General features: G+C 38.9%; 1 protein-coding gene across 3 annotated transcripts in view; it reads left to right on the forward strand.

Annotated features, from left to right (window-relative positions):
• Window positions 1-18,235, forward strand: part of DLGAP1 (DLG associated protein 1) — an 846,176-nt gene that overhangs the window by 288,620 nt on the left and 539,321 nt on the right. For 2 of the 3 annotated variants that reach the window (XM_068562839.1, XM_068562841.1), the window contains one exon: window positions 12,740-12,857. The gene's annotated coding sequence lies outside the window, so the exon portion shown is untranslated. The remainder of the gene's footprint in view (window positions 1-12,739; window positions 12,858-18,235) is intronic. The other variant, XM_068562840.1, reaches the window with a different exon arrangement.

The raw sequence follows: 18,235 nt of genomic DNA on the forward strand, positions 1-18,235 counted from the left end.
TTTTACCAAATTTGAGAAGCATCCAGCCACTGTTTCTTTGAATATTCTCTCAGGCCCACTTTTTCTTTTTCTGAGACTCCGATGAAGTGAAATTTGGATCTTTTGCTATTGCCTTGCACACCCCTGAACTTTCTATTTATTTTTAAAATATTCTGTTTTCTCCCTGTTGTTCAGATGGGGTGAATTCAATGATACGTCCTTTGTCTGCTCCACCCCTCTTTTCATCCACCCACCAAGTTGTTTTCTTCTACTATTTCTGTTATTGTATTTTTCAATTCTATTAATTTCAGTTTGGTCCTTTATTATAACTTCTGTTTCTCTGCTGAAGTTTCTTTTGTTTCATATGTTCCAAAAGAATTTGCAGTTGATTGTTGAAACGTTGATCTGATGGCTGTTTAAAATTCTTGTTAGATAATTCAACCATCTGACTCCTCTCAGTATTGCCATCAGTTGGTTATTCTTACTTAAGTTGTGACTTCTCTTGAATTTTGGTATGACACGTGGTTTTTTATTGTATCCTGGACATTTTGTCTTTTAAATTAGGAGACTTTGGATCCTATTTAAGTATTTCATTGTAGCAGTAGTCACACTGCTGGAGTTTGGTATGAAGTCCTGGCCTACATATCTGGGCCATGGTTCCAATGGCAATTGAGTTTTCAGTGCCTTTCCATTTTTATTTCAGTTGGCTGGGTTTTTTCACCAGTCCGTGCTGGCATCACCTGAGGGAGCAGAATGGGCTTTTGATGGCCATGCCTCTGGATGCCTCTCAGTGAGAGAAGAGTGTCTCAAGTCTGTGTGGACAACGAGTCTTTCTTGGCTTACTACTTGTCAGGTATAGGAGTTTTAATGAAGGGACACTTGAAAAATGGTATCTGAGAAAAAGATACAAAATTGGTAAAGAGGTATACAAGATATATTCCCAAGAGTGGGGTTGCTGGATCATATGGCAACTCTATTTTTATTTTTTTTGAGGAACCTCCGTACTGTTCTCCATAGTGGCTGCACCAATTTACATTCCCACCAACAACGTAGGAGGGTTCCCTTTTCTCCACACCCTCTCCAGCATTTGTTATTTGTAGAGTTTTTTAATGATGGCCATCTGACCAATGTGAGGTGGTACCTCACTGTAGTTTTGATTTGCATTTTTCTAATAATTAGTGATGATGAGCATCTTTTCATGTGTCTGTTGGCCATCTGTATTATGTCTTCTTCGGAGAATGTATTACTGAATCACTTTGCTGTGCGGCAGAAACTATACAACATCGTATAGTTGTATGTTATATAGTTGTATGTTGTAATACAGCATTGTAGATCAGCTATACTTCAATAAAATAACTTTTAAAAAAGGAGGTATACAGGAAAAGGTCATAGAACTGTGCTGAAGACACAGCATTTTCTAGAGATGACCCTACATACTTTCCATCTGTGATGGAGGTAAAGGAAATAAAAAGAGGCTCCCTGTCTTTCTGTTCACTGCCTTTGCCTCTGGAACTGAGCATATCACCTAATTACCATAAAAATTAGCATCATTGCCTTCTATTTTAGCAGACATTTGATTGGGGTGGCATTGGCCATGGTAAGTAAGTACATAATTTACTTCTACTGAATCTGCTGCCCAGTGTGAACCGTGAGGGAACTGTAGAAATTAAGTTACAGCAAATTGCATTATTTGGGCACTCGACAGTTGCAGCATGGTTCCACGTAGATTAGCCAGGCTTGCCCCCGAGACATATTTCCCTTGCTGGGTCTTCTTTTAAAGGCACCGTGAGCAATGTAGGAACAAATGATAAAAGTTAGTTCAACTACAATTGCTAACCCTTTAGATTTTTCTCCAAAAGTTGCCATTCAGGATGTTTTCTGAGTGTGAATTCTTGTACGTTTACCCCTCAGAAGGGTGAATAAGGAATGCATGAGAGATGAAAATACTTGTGAATAGTGCGTTCTCAGCAGCTCAGCACGTATGCTGGCTTAACGAGCAAAGACACTTATGAATTGGTAATGATAAATTATATACCAGCTTCTCATGTCTTACTGTTGCTGGAATTTAATCAAGATGTTTTAGTATCGACCCTCCATGTCAGAGACTTCAAGGTAACATGATATCAGCCACATCTACTCAACATACTTAAGTGGGAGAGTCGGACTGAAGCATTTAATATCTTGGAAGACAACTAAAGCCTAGTTTGTGATCGAAACATAACTGTATTATATATTTTTTAATCCCTGGTTACTGCAGATAATGGTGTGTATTGACATTGCAAAATATTGTAATTAAAGAATAGGCTTAAAAAAAAAAAAAAGAATAGGCTTAGTATAGAACTTTAAACTGCACTGCTTTTTGTTTTCCATTATCGAAATAGCTTTAGGGTGGCCGTTTCTTTTCAGACTATTAGCAAATGCAGCCAGCCTTTGTGACTAAGAGCTCAGTTTTGTCACTTCGTTATCATTATTATTGACAAGAGAAAGAGGTTGGTTGTATGTTGATTTCAAGGCAAATTTACATTTTTTTAATTGTTATCTCTCTGCCACTGGACAAGTTGACACAAAATAAGGTATTCAGCATTTAAAAAGACTTTAAATAGATCAATTTCAGAAAATTTAACTGGGGCTTTGGGATTTCAGATTATTTGCTTAAGTATAGCTGTAATTCTCCGCAGCTATAGAGGGTGATTTTAAATTGTTACGGAGTAAAAGATAAGTTTGGAATGTTGTGGAATTTGCTTGAAGAGGTTTAATTTTAGGGGAAACCCTCTCCTCTAATCGACGTGACGCATGCTTCTTCCTTAAACTCCTTGAGGGCAGGCACCTTATCTTCTCCATCTCTCTGTTGATGCTGCAAAACCCACACCACCCCTATTTATGTGTAATGACCGGACTTTGATTATATATACAAAATAGTAGATATAACAATAGGCTCTAGGGCTTCCCTGGTGGCGCGGTGGTTGGGAGTCCGCCTGCCAATGCAGGGGACATGGGTTCGAGCCTTGGTCCGAGAGGATCCCGCATGCCGCGGAGCGGCTGGGCCTGTGAGCCGCAGTTACTGAGCCTGCGCGTCTGGAGCCTGTGCTCCGCGGCAAGAGAGGCCGCGATAGTGAGAGGCCCGCGCACTGCGATGAAGAGTGGCCCCCACTTGCCACAACTGGAGGGAGCCCTGGCGCAGAAACGAAGACCCAACACAGCCATAAATAAATAAAATTTAAAACAAAAACAAAAAACCAATAGGCTCTACCATCTCTTATGGCTTTGGACCATCCATATTTCAAGCCAGTGCTTCTTAAATAATCACTTTTTTTAAAAAAAAACAGTGATTAAATTCAAAGTAACTTAAATATAGATGCATTACGTTGTACCATTACAATGCTAGGTGGTAAAGCTCCTTGAGGGCAGGAATTTTTCTTTTTTATTTACAACCCCATTCCCAGTACCTGGAACAGTGTCTGGCACATAGTAGCCCCTCAATCTTTGTTGAATGCATGAAGGTATTTTTAAGACACTGTGAAAAATAGCCAGTTAGGCTGCCTTTGTATGGGAAGAAAACCCCAGTTTTCATGTCAGGAAATCTAAATTATTGTCCCATCTCTGCTACTAAACTGCTGTGTGATCTCAGTTATGACACCTAACCTCTCTGTGCCTTTCTTATCTATGAAATGAAGAAATTAGATTTTATGAATGATAAAGTCCAGTCCATGTTTAAAAGTGCATAATTCACTGATTGATGATTCTCAGCATGCATTGGGAAGTGGTGCTTGGAAACAAATTTACAATTTGTGGCCATGGAACCAGTGTTGCCAACTGGCATATCTGGGGGTTGGAACTAAGACTTGGGTCCCTGGCTATTAAAATATTGGCTCTAACAATTGAACTAACCATCAGCTAAATAAATAAATGAATGAATGAATGAATGAATGAATGAATGAATGAATGAATAAAGAAAGGAAGGAAGGAAGAAAGGAAGAAAGAAAGAAAGAAAGAGAAAGAAAGAAGGAAGGAAAGAAAGAAAGAAAAGGAAAGAAGGAAAGAAAAGACAGAAAAGTCAAAAGCTTTTCTATACTCTGGCATGGAAAAGTGATTTTTAAGAATAAGGAAAACTAAATCTAACAGAGAAGAGTAAAATGTCACACAGTGATAAAAAAGAACTAGATTTAAATCCTAACTCCAATATTTTCTGTGACCTTGGCCAAGTAATTTAATTTCTGTGCCTCTATTTTGGCATCTATAAAAATGAAATAATGATAATATCGAAATGAAGTCATTTATTTATAGTTTCTGGGACATCGTAGGCTTTGAAATCCTTACAGTCAGCCTGATATAAAGGAATTAGGTAGGTGGATGGAAATGAATTTGACGAAAGGTAAATCTGTATATTTGGCTTGAGGCAGACACCAAGAGGTGAAATAGTGGTTGAGTGCATGGCTGAGATCAGACTGTCTAGGTCTGATATAAATAAAGCTGGTACCTTCACTCACCAGCATTAATAATTTGGTCATTTTCTTACCATCTCTGCGTCTCAGTTTTCTCATCTGTAAAATGGCGCTAATAACAGTACCTCCCTCATAGGGTTATTGTGAATTTTCAATGAAGCAATCCATGTAATGTGCTTAGAACAATGCCTGGTGTATAGCCAGCACTCAATAAATGAGGCTCTTCTTATTATGTTCCATTAAGTTCATCCAGAGGGGGGCGAAATTGAAAGGGATGTAGAAGCCTGCCAGCCCAGTGAACGAAGAGAAAGCAATGGGGATTCAGTAGGACCAAAGAGATTATCATAGTCTAGTGGGTTTGGGGAGGGGAGTTGTTTGTTGTTTTTTTAGAAAACTATTTATAAACATATTAAGTTTTGAGATTTTAGGAAAGAAAGGCTGTGTAAATCCAAGACGTTGGGAGTTCCCACTTAAGTCATTGACAGTAAATATCACAGTCTCCTATTTATTCTTGGGTGGTGAAACTTCTTTTAAGAAATCTGCCATAGGGAAAAGGTCTTTTAGTCTTCAGCCACATGGGTTAAAAGGTATCACTAAATCGTGCTCCAACAGTTGTAAGTAGTCAGTCTTTTTATAACAGGGCAACAGCTGAGGTATCAGTGAGTCATTACGTACCCTGTGTCCACCAGGGAGCCCAAATCATTCTGTCTGTAGAGAAGTGAGTCAGGTGGGAGGCAGTACCTGTACATTTCAGCACAGAGGGTCCTCTAACCAAACTCTTGAAGCTGCGAAGCTGCCACAGATAAACTGAGATATGAGGACAGGATGGAAAGAATACAGGTCAAATTTAAAAAGACAATAAAATAGAGGCTAAGTTTCCAACTAGCACTACACATCTTAAAGTGCATTTCTTTGTGGTGAGCTTTAAAGAGACATGAAATAAGCCTGTGTGTTTCATGACTGTGAAACCTTTTTCAATTGATTGGGAAAATTTGGGTATGTCTGAGCACACATTACCTCATTTTTTTAAAAATTGTGTGCAAAAACAAACAACCTGATTAAAAAATGGGTAGAAGGAGTGAACAGACATTTTTCCAAAGAGGGCATGCAGATGGCCAACAGGCACAGGAAAAGATACTCAACATCACTAATCATCAGGAAAATGCAAATCAAAACCACAATGTGATAGCACCTCACACCTGTCAGAATGGCTGTCATCAAAAAGGACACAAATAACAAATGATGGCGAGGATGTGGAGAAAAAGAAATCCTTGTACACTGTTGCTGGGAATGTAAATTGGTGCAGCCACTGTGGAAAACAGTGTGGAGGTTTCTCAAAAGACTAAAAATAGAACTACCATATGACCCAGCAATTCAATTCCTGGCTATATATCAAAAAAAACCCAAAAACACTAATTCAAGAAAGATACATGCACCCCAGTGTTCATAGCAGCATTATTTGCAATAGCCAAGATATAGAAGCAACCTAGGTGTCCATCAACAGATGAATGGATAAAGAAGATGTGGTATATGGGTGTATATGTGCATATATATAATATATATATATATGCACATATACAAAGTGGAATACTACTCAGCCATAAAAAATGAAATCTTGCCATTTGCAGCAACATGGATGGGCTTGGAGGGCATTATGCTAAGTGAAATAAGTCAGAGAAAGACAAATACTGTATGATATCACTTATATATGAAATCTTAAAAATACAACACACTAGTGAATATAACAAAAAAGAAGCAGATTCACAGATATAGAGAACAAACTAGTGGTTAGCAGTGGGGAGAGGGAAGTGGGGAGGGGAAATAGAGGGGTGAGGGATTAAGAGGTAGAAACTTAGGTATAAAATAAGCTACAAGGATAGATTGTACAACATGGGGAGGATAACAAATATTTTACAATAACTATAAATGGAGTATAACCTCTAAAACTTGTGTATCACTGTATTGTATACCTGCAACTTACATAGTATTGTGCAGCAACTATACTTCAACTAAAAAAAAAAAAAAAGTGAACTTGTTCAGAAGTAGGTTAAGACTCATTATATCAAGTGGATTGGGGTAGAAGGGCCTTCTTAACAGAGAGTAATAGAAAGATTTCTCCCTTAGAAGCGTTGTTTCTTACACATTAAGGTCATCTAGACAGTATGAAGTGCATCTTTAAAATGTAAATATCCCTTGAAAGTGTCAGGTGTCTGCATTGTTTACACTTCAAAGTAAATCACTTTTATCACTGACTTTTCTCTCTTCCCCGGTTGAGGATTTGACCTTTAAGGCAATGAAGTTTCAAATGGAAGATAGACATTAAATTAAATTAGAAATTAAATTAAACACTGAGGGACTTCGGAGATAAGTTGGCTTGAGGTAGGACCTTTGATTAAATGTTCAAGTAGTCAGCTGGTAAAGAAGAAGACATTGAGGCATTTGAGAAGAACAGAGACTAGATTAATTTAGTTCACATTTACACCAGGATTTTCAGAAGTAGGTGGTCCAGTTCCAAAATTCTATATACAGTGCTTAAACTGTAATTTAGTAAGGCTTGAAGCTCTTGCTACAGTCTATGCCAGTTCATTACAACAGGGTGAATGTTAATGACTATATAATTAGCAGGGCTCAGGGCAAAATGAAAGGGCAGGCCCTTTGTTCAAAAAGCAGGACAAAGGGTTATTACATGTGCATAAATCTAAAACCATTTCTTTTCTTCCACCATCTCTCTCTCAACTTGTAGCATTTTTTATTGGCTATTTAATGTAGTTCCAGGTAAAGAAAAGCAAAAGTTTAAATTATTAGCATGACTTTAACCATTCATCTTTATATTGTGCAATACAAATATAAGAATATCTAACTTTCATGCAGAATCACCAAAATCATGCAATTTGTATGTCATAGATCATGCATACATACGTCATTCTTACCAGAACAGTGGAAACACTACACAAAACTTAGTCTACCATTTTTATTTCACTTATTGATACGTGTACCAACATGTACCAATAGTCTCCCTTTGGCTTTCTGATGAGTGAAGGAGAAAAAGAACTCTGATTGCCCTTCCTTTCTCTTCCTTTTTATGTTATCATCTTCAGCATAAGCAGCTGGCTAATACAATGGAAAACATGCAAGAAATAAAGGATATGATAGGGTTTCTTGGTCATCTGTGTTTCTTAGAACACCAACGTCTTCTTGCAAAGTTGGAACCAAATTCTGGTTCCCATGGAACGCATGGCCTCTTGGGACTGTCAGCCATAGACATAGCATACTCAGCAAATCTCACTGACCTCCCAGGAATTGTGGGTCTACCAGAATTCACATTCACGCATGTTATATGCAGATGAGGCAGCAAGGGATGTCTGGGGACAGGCATGTTATTCAGGTACCCCCGATCACACACGTGCTCCATTATCCTGTTGGACTGTACCCACAGAACACTGACTCAAATATAAAAGCATTAAACAGCACAGGGCTGTTCCGTGCATGGAGCCCCATGGAGCTGCCCAGGTGGGCACGCCCATGCATCCAGCCCTGCTTTGAAGTTTCTTACACACAAATGAGGAATCAATCAGCAAAGAGGTTTGCAAAGGAAGTGGCAACTGGCTAGTCTTCCTTTTTTTGCTTTTTATTTGATCTAAGGCTGCCTCAGGCATATGGGAAGTAGCAGAATAATTGCAGACCTTGTTGTGAAATTGATTCTTACTCTAAGACCTGCAGGGGTGAGAGCATCAGGAGGCTGGTAGCTAGTTTAACTTTTGGTCTTCAAACAAACACAGTGTGTTATGGACCATAAATGTGAGTAACATTTTAGGAGAAAACTTGAGATTTCAAAAACTGATGCTGCTTATTTGGTAAAAGAGGTAATTGGGTTAAAAAAAAAAAAGAAAAATTAAGAGAAACTATTTGAGTGGAAGGACAACTATACTGAAAGTTAGGAGGCCTATGGGCTAGCTCTGGCTTTGTTATCTACTAACTGTGACCTCAGGTAAAACAGGTCACCTCACTAGTACTCATTAACCTCATCTATAAAACAGGGATTGACCTTATGGGGTTTCTATTTTAAACTGTGTTTAGTTGAAGAGGCGTTTATAAATCAACAAACTCATTTTAAAGATACAATTGTAGACTTCAAAGAATTCTTTCTAGAATTTCCAGATCTCCCCTCTGTGCTTCCTCGGCTGTGCATGAGGACCTGTGGTTGAATGATCATCTCTCCCACATTTCTGCATCTTCTTTATCCCGAAGGACAATTAATCATTGCTAAAAATCAAGGGGGATTTGAGAGAATTCGAGTGACTTTTTAGGTCTGTGGATTTATTCCAGTTCTGTTTTTATTTTTACTTTAGATCTTTCAGCTCGTGCCCCAACCAAAATTTACCTTGCTCCCTGAAAGTTCTGCTTTATGACTTACTGAGTAGCATTATTAATATTTCATCCGGTGATTATTTTCACTGTATTTTAGAAAGGACTGCCAAAATGTAGAGCATGGTTTTTATTACGTCTTGCAGAAAATTGATTTTTTCACACAAAGGTAGACTTAATCTTTTTTTTAATCTTAATTTAATTTAATTTTTAACATCTTTATTGGAGTATAATTGCTTTACGATGGTGTGTTAGTTTCTGCTTTATAGCAAAGTGAGTCAGCTATACGTATACATATATCCCCATATCCCCTCCCTCTTGCGTCTCCCTCCCACTCTCCCTATCCCACCCCTCTAGGTGGTCACAAAGCACAGAGCTGATCTCCCTGTGCTATGCGGCTGCTTCCCACTAGCTATCTATTTTACATTTGGTAGTGTATATATGTCCATGCCACTCTCTCACTTCATCCCAGCATACCCTTCCCCCTTCCTGTGTCCTCAAGTCCATTCTCTATGTCTGCTAGACTTAATCTTATAGTCAACAGAGAAATAAATATTTGAAAATAAAAGCAGGAAACAGAAGGGAATTAAAATGTGCTGAGTTCTGTTATGTACCAGTTACTGTGTTTTACATGTGTTATTGCGTTTAATATCCACATAATCATCTGTAGTAGGTAATAATAAGAATACTACCAGTTTTCCATGGGAGGCCAGAAAGTCTTCTGGGAGCTTCCATTCCAATATTATATGTCCAACCTCCTGCATGAGAAGCCCACTTGGTACTGACCTCTCAAAGTCAATATGGCCAAATTAAGCTCATCCTTTTTCCCCAGAAGTCTTCTCTAGCCACAGGCTTTCTCGTCTAAGTGATAGATAGTAATGTCCTCTTCCGGTTGTGTGGGCTAGAAACCTTGAGGTCATCCTTGCCTCCCTCATTCCTTACCCCCTCCACCCACTCCATCAGGAAATCCTGTTGACTCTCCTTCAAAAGATGCCCAGCCTGGATCTGATGCCTCCTCACCAGCACTACGTTGAGTCTGAGCCAACATCTCCTCTCGCCAGGAAGGCGAGCTTTCCACCTGCCTCCATCCTGGCCTCCCCTGTGGTCTCTTCCCAACCAGCAGCCAGGATGAGGCTACTGAAACAGAAGCTGTGTCAGTTCTGAGCTCAAGCTCCTGTGGTGGCCCCCATCTCACTCTCAGAGTAAAAGCTAAAAAGCCTTGAGCTGCCCTGGATCCGTCCTTCCCTCCACCTCCCCACGGTACCACCCGCTGCCCCTCCATTTCTCTGCTACTAATCCTGTAGTAGCCAGCGCTACTCCATCCCCACGACCCCCTAGCAATTCCAGGAACAGCCCCTGGGAACACTCCTGCCTCAGGGCCCTAACCTTGGCCATTCCCTCTGCCTGGAACACGCTTCTCGTGCACATGACTAACCCCCTCACATCTTTCAAGATTTTGGTTACATGTCACTTTCTTAGTGAGCTCCCCTTACCGCCCCACAGCCAACGATGGCCATGGATGAGGATTCAATGACACACAATGGACAGAGGGCACCTCTGAAGGTTGGGGAAGGTGGTGGAAGGCTGGGCAGATCCTAGAGGACAGGGCTAAGCAGACACCCCAAAGTAGTGACTCTAGCACAACCCAGTGCGGTAGGGAAGAGCACACTATTGAAGCAGACTACTTAAGTTCAGATTCCTGTGTGTGTGTGTCAGGGTGTTTTGTTTTGTTTGTTGTTTTTTGGGTTTTGTTTATTTTTTTGTTTGTATTTTTGTTTTATACCTTTCCTTTGCTCTCATTCTTTCGCAGATATAGAGACTAAATATTGTTACTCGGTGATAGAAACAGGGCAGGAAGAAAAAGTTTAAAAGGGACTGTTGGGGTGAGGGAAGGGAAAAAAATACCCACAAATCACGAATTCTGCATTCTAATCTCAGTTCTGTCACCAAACAAATGCCTTGGGCAAGTCATTCCTTAGTTTCAGTTCCCTCATCTCTAGAATAAGGAAATTAGGCAAGAATCAGTAAGTTTCCCAAACCTGCTTGATCAGGAGAATGAACCTGGGAGCGTTTGCAAAATGCAGATTACCCTGAATCTACCCATGAATAGTCTGATTTAATAGGTCTTGCATGAAATTCTATAGTTTGTATTTTTCACGAACTTTCCAGACAATTGTGATGATCAACCACACTTGGGAACTGCTAGATTAGATGACATTTAAGACACCTCCCATTGTTTAAGATATTCATTTACCTAAATATTATTTAATTCAGAAAACATCCCAATTGTAATAAAATTGATTTTTAGTGTATATGTGGGTGTCTCTGTCAAAAACTGCATAATATTTTCATTTTTTTCTATGGAAAATTAAGAACAATATCTAGCACAAAATAGATTCTCAATACTTATAAATGAATAAATGGTCAGTTCCAAATGTTTAGAAAGTAAACATTGTTTAGTATCTCCTTGAGTAACCTATTTCTCATATATGTAGGGAAAAATTCAGAGTTTGTCTAGTGTCCTTCAATATTAAGAATATTTAACACAATAATCATACATAAACCAGGGCTCATAATGATAGTTATAACTGTAAGTTTTTGACAATGGAAAACCATTTTTATCTTTTATAACATAGGTAAATGAGATACACGTGAAAATATAATATTCCCAAGGTGCTTTATGTGCTATGAAAATACATGATATTTTTGTGCTACTGTTGTTCTAGCTTTTTACCACCCACAGCATCCTAATTCTTAACCTGTCAACTTTGCCAGCCTCAAATTATTGCTGGAACAACTTCTGCAGAGAATTGTATTAACCCCGAATTTTTTGAATGACCAGTGTTCTTTTTGGAAACAAATACAGTGTTGCGGGTTTTGAAAGGGGTTGAACTTTGAGGCAGAGAATCTGAGATGTCATTCTGTCTTTATGTCTCTTAACTTAATAAAATTAGGCAAGCCCTGTCACCTCTTCTGGCCTCTGATTCCTCTTCTGTGAAATGATTTCTCCATTTATTCAAGCACTATCATTCTTGTAAATAATTAGGAGGTAAGAAATTACTCACCCCCAGGTTCAATTCTGAATATCCCTCCACCTCTGCCTAATACTTAGATCGACTGTTTTTCTCATTCCCTCTGATGCTATTTGAATGTGCTACCGAGGGCCACAAAATCATATTGCTTAGAAGCAAACAGAAACAGAATTCTGTTGATACCTTCATTTTTCAACACCAGTCATTTGTGCATGTCCTTGTCTCCGTGACACAAGTCCTTGTCTCCGTGACCCTTCAGAAAGGAAAATGACAGCTCAGCATAAAGCATGTGATGTGGTCATACTAGGTACCCCCTCCTTAAGTCTGGGCCCAATTAGAAGTTCCATTTTATCGCTTTCATGAGAAAGTATTGTTACTAATTTGGGGTAATGCTTTGGTTTAGGCATCAGCCAGCACCTAGTAATGCCCTTGGAAAGATTCTGCCATAATTGGTGTCCTCCTGTGATATCAAAAGAACTACCCTGGAAAGAATATTTTTTAACCCCTTTTTTTAGTCACAGCTGCTTAGTTGCAGTGTTGTTAAAACAAATAATGCACAGGAAGTGAACACAGTCTTGTGTGTGTAATATGTCTTACAAAATCACATGATCAATGCTTGCATTTTATTGCTTTTTAAAGAGGATATAAATGTTAATAGTAGAAAAGTAGACTGTAGAAAAGCAAGCCTATTTATTACGGTGATATTGTTTTTTATTTGTATAGTTGATTTTCTTTTCTGAAAAGCATAAAAATAAAGTGTAACATCGTGCAAGAGCCCTGCCACACGAATTCTCTGTGAAACGCTCTTCTCACATCACTGAAGTTAATGGCTGCCCGGGTGGTTCTTAGGCAATCTTCTTAAGTATCTTTTTGTTGCAGGGTAGTTACTGCATCTAATTATTGCATTCCGTTGTGTTTCAGAACAGTTGAGCATCACATACCAAGAGGGACATCGGGTTAAAAAAAAAAAAAGAAAACTGCAACGTTTGGATCTTTTCCTGCTTTAGAAGCAAGAGGAATGGAAAATTGATAATCAAAGGTAAAACTGTCTCCTTTTCCCTTAAATCACATATCCCTACAGCTTCCTTTTCAGTCACCCTACGTAAAGCAACTTTTTTTTTTTTTCTTTTTTGATTGCATGGTGGAGTTTAATGAAAGTATTTCTGGCTTGTAATTCCAGGCATATTAATAGGCTGCTGACATATTCAAGTCTGTGTTGTTTTAACTCATTAGTTGCCTGTTCAGAATCTGGACCAGATGTGTTTTATATGTTTCATCTTTATTCTTGGTGTTGATCTGCAGCGGCAGAGCGGGCGGATGCCGTTTTCGTAAATCTGCGGGCTGAAATGTTGTGCTTTAGGTTCAGGCATGGAATTGTGGGAGTAGATGACATAGTATCAGCTTCTTTTTTCTTGGAGTGTTGGACAGGTTTGAATTTATCACCAGAGACGTGATCAGCTTGATCTGTGTGAGGTAAGAAAGGCAATGGAAACACTTGAGGCAATGCTATGATCTCTGCTCCTTTCATTTTATTGTGTAGTTTATGGAAAGAAAAAAGAAAGGTCTCGACAATGGAAAAATCAAAAATACTACATATGTGGTGTCAGATCTAAAGGGGATTGATACTGCTGAATATATTAACAATAGATCGTGTTTGTTTTGGTTGCTTGCCTGGGACAACTACTTGGGCATGATCCTTTATTGGGGAGCTGATCCCGAGCATTGGGGAGAGTGAATGGGGGAAGAAGCAAAGACCAAAGTAAGAGCAGGTGAATGAGTTCTCCACGGTGGACATGGGAACGTGGTCCCCCTGGGACTTCCAAGAGGATCTGGGATCCCTCCTGGAATTTCTGCCTGAAGGATGTGTGGCCAAAGGTTTATCCACTGGCTTTTTCCCCTTGGTTGTGGATTGCTCCTGGGTCATTAACTCCCCCACAGTTCTGGGCTGTGCTGGCACTTGTCATTTGTGGTAGACACTGCAAAGGCAAAGAGAATCTGAGTTGGCACAGAACCGTCCATCTGTGCAGCCATGGCTGAAATCAGAGGTGAACCAAGGGGGTGTGATGCAGGGAACCAGAGGTGTCTGTTGTAGTTCTTTTTACTTTATTTTCAATCATCAAATAAATCACATGATCCTCCTAAATGAACTATTTCCAGGAAGAAAATGTTTTGTGTTTTAAAGATATTGAAGCGTGATATCCAAATGGCATAGAACCAAAGGGAACTCTGTTTCAAAACTAACTTCTTCATCAATAAATTGTCCATGTTCAGAGTGAAAAGTACGTCTTGGCCCACGTGTGCATTGGATATTATATATAGTAAGATTTGAAGTATGACCAAAATATTGGAACAGAGATAATAGAATAATATTTTATAGTACCTGTACTTATTACTCACCGTATATTGATTTATGTACAAGAAGGTATCTGTGGAAACACAAAAATATAATTATTGTCCTTCCTATTTGGAAACAACCTCATTAGCAGTGTCATTATTTGTGTGAAAGGCGTGACAAATTATGCACGTCCGAGCATAAAGTTACAAGGATGGTCAGCTGGCAACATAGATTTAACATGTTAAAGTGAATCAGGGTTCGTTAGTTTGTTTTCGGCACGAGGATATTCAACAGATGAAAATGAAGCCAGGTAAAGGCTATGGTTGTGTTGTGACCTAGAAGATCCTTTGTGCAGAGGAGGAATGTAATCCATGGGCTCTCTAAGGAGCAGTTGTGAAAACAAATGAACAAGCAAACATTTCAACCGATGCAATTAACATGCAAATTCCTAATGAAGGAAATGAAAATGGGGGGGAGGAAGGAAAAGGGTAGCAGAAAGAGGCCGGGCAGGGGAACCCAGGAAGCAGTGACAGGTGGCAAGGCAGAAATCCCCAAACTGGACAGAATCAAACTATAGAATGAAGAGAATCCCACCAACAGTGGAGAGATACTTCTTAGAGCAGACCTCATCCTGAGCTCAGGATGCAGACTGAGCGAATGGTCCCAGTTCATTTGAGGCCTGATAAATTCCTGGGTCATCAGAGAAAGAATCAATGACTGTGTCTTCTCACCTGAACAATGCCGTCGCCTCTCATTTGTCTTCCTTTCTGTGGTCTCATGAGACTCCAAGGTCTCCTAAATAAAAGTTCTGACCATATCTGCTCTTTGCTCAGAAAATATTTCCTAATTGACCCAACTCATCATTGTCCAAACTTCTTAATCAAATATTTAAAACCTGCCACTCTAAGTTTTCAACTTATTTCTTATTCCTTGACTTCACTCACCAGTGGTCTAGACCCTTGGTTAGTACTGCAAATTCTGTGATGTGTCAAGTCTTCCAAGTGATTTGGATGCACTTGGGTTCTCAAACATAAGTTGATCTAGGACAAGGCCCAAGAATTTGCATTGCTAAGAAGTTCCCAGGCTGTGTTGCTGCTGTTGGTGCAGGAACCTTACTTTGAGAACCATTCCGTAAAACAAATGATCCAGTCTGGCACTACAGTTCCTACATTGCAGTTTGAACTCAAAGACTGCAATAAAAGGACTCACTTGCCAGCATCCACCATTGTGGAGAGGTGTACTAGGTTAAGTACAGGGTCTGTCTTCTGGTCAGAGACCATCTTAGCGTCATAAAGTCCCCAAGAGTAAGCTTTTTGATACATTTTTATATCCCCCACTGTGTTATAGACTCATAAATATTTGTTGGATGGATGGATGGACAGATGGATGGATAGAAGTGAAGGGAGGGAGGGAAGGTGGGAGGAACAGATAGACAGGTTTGGCAGGCAATGGTTGGTTTCAGCAGGGAACTTAACGCCTACAAAGAAACTGCTCTACAAAGAAACTGCCGTTAGGGAAAGACTAATTGACATCACATGAAAACCTCCTTATTGTGTAAGACCATAGTCAATATATCAGGCATTTGATTAGGTGGAATAACTATGTATTCAGAGCCTGAGTGTCTGCATATCAATAGTATTTTGCTCTTTAGTAAGCAGAGTCTTTCAAAAAAGACTTTTTGCCATTTGGTTGGGTACAACGGGGGGAGATATCGTTTCTATCAAGACAAATTGTACGTTTTGCTTTATAAAAGAGCCACTGGCTATGTGAAACCGGGAAATCACATCCAGTTAATAAATTCCTTTGCAAATGTCTCTTCCTGGAGTTTAAATTTTGCAGCTGCAACATCATTTGAATGTTTATTCACATTTCGGACAATTGTGCCTTCTGGTTTTTTGCTTTCTTGCATTCAAATGTGTTCGTGTATCAATGTTGCAGATTTTCTCTCTGAATCTTTTATCTGCACACATCATCCCATGATTGGCTTGGTAAATTTATCCTACTTTTCGTGCTAAAATAACTGTTCCTCCTGTCTGTTTTCTGCCTGCTCTTTGATTTTTTCCAGAAATTGGGCTGAAGGCCTGCTTTTAGAGCTCAGTGTGAAATTTATTCTGTATGTTTTTAAACCAAGTTCCCACATATTTCCTTCTGCTGTAGGTTCTGTAGTGGCATCAACTTCAAAACGCACCCTTGAAAGAGCCTCTTATAATTGTGTATTAGCATAAATAATAACAATGAATGAAAACTGGAATCTCAAAAATTTATTGCATCATTCACTTTAACGGTAGAAAATTAAAATTGTCACGTCCTCCTATGGCATGCCTCATGTTAAGCTTCAAGAAAAGAATCTAGTTCCAACTTTGTTATTACCTTGATGTACATCCTTGGTTGAGTCCTTAGGCCTCAGCTACCTCCATTATAAAAAGAAGGATTTAGGATAAATGTCCCTAAAGGACTATTCTAGTTACTTATCTTGCAATCTCAGGATGCAGGTCATATGAAATGCTACTTAAAATCAGGTGTGACAGTATGAGTGAGTCAATGCATCAACTAATATGTCACCTATTTGGCAGTGAAGTTGAAAGAGCAGGGTTTTGGATACAGAAAAATCTGTGCTCAAAACCCAGCTCTTTCACTTGTTAACAGTATGAGCTTGGAGAATTTAGTGCACCCCTCTATGTACCTTAGTATCTTCATCTGTAAAATGGGGACAGTGTGGTTACCATCTGCCAGGTTGCTTTAAAGACTAGGGTTAATCTGAAAAATATCCAGCACTTATCTGCTGAGCATGGTGATCTCTAAAGACCTCTCCAGGCCTCTAAGCCGACCAGAACCCAAACCATGGTTTTAGAGGTTAATGGAGATTCCATTCTTCTTCTCCACTATAATTCTACAAGGCTAAGAAATGTTTATCTGTGACTCTAAAAGATGAACCCAGTTTGGAAAATGTATCTGTAATTTAGTCATCTGAGACTTGGCAAGACTAATGGGAAAATTCAACCGTAGGCTTTCAGCTAGACAGGATATCTGGTTCCATGCATTGTGAGTGATTTACATAGAGCAAACAAGGCCCTTTTCATCATCAAGACCGACTCCCTCAGTGTCAAAGCTCAAAGTTTGCAAATCGCATTCTGGCTGTGTCTTGTTATGTGGCCACAGTTAGGGCAGAAGTGAAAAATTCTTCAAGACATCGGTTGAGTCTGAATAAATATTTATATGCTCTTGATTTGTATATGATTCCAGTAAGTTCAAAGGTATTCCTTATTTTTTTCTTTCTCGTCCTCTGAAAAATTATGTTTATAGCCAATTTGTCTGATGCAGCCTTATACCCAGAGGCAAAAGAAATTAAATTTTGGTCATTAGATGATTCGTTTACTACAGAATTCATATTGTATATTTTTCTGCTCTTTAAATTTATTCATTTCTTTTGAGGTTGAATTGTCACTTCGATATTGGTTAACCCCAGTCCTACCTCAGCAGAAATCCAGAGCTTTCTCCTTAATAGGGGTAGATCAATAAAGTTTTGGTGGACTATTTCATCTATCTTAGCAGAGGATTTCATCCTGTTGTCTTCTTTACTCTTTCAGTATTTTATAAATCCTCTGCAAGGTAATGTCTTTTGCGATAAAGCTTACTATATTTTATTCTTCTATACTTTTTCATCAGAAGTAATTTAGAGCCAAGAACTGCTGGTGCCATTTGAGTACATTGGTTATTTTAGACACCTGTAAGATAACTAAAATCTAATTGTGGAATATTGTGTTTGTCATGTCTCAGAGACATATGACCGTCAAGATGAAAATCATACTGATGAAGCAGTTTCAAACTCTAGGATATATATATATATATATATATATATATATATATATATATATATATATATATATACACACACACACATACACATTCAGTGCTTGTTGATGGTAGTGGTGGAGGTGATGGTGTGATATTGTTTATTTGGACAACCCAGTCATTCACAATAGTATAGTTATTTCTACATAGACCAATTATTACCAAAATTGGCCTTTTTTTAATGAAAAGATCTATTAAATACTGTCTGAAAGACACATATTCTCTGTTGT

Source organism: Eschrichtius robustus, chromosome 14 (assembly GCF_028021215.1).
Source record: "Eschrichtius robustus isolate mEscRob2 chromosome 14, mEscRob2.pri, whole genome shotgun sequence".
NCBI lineage: Eukaryota > Metazoa > Chordata > Mammalia > Artiodactyla > Eschrichtiidae > Eschrichtius > Eschrichtius robustus.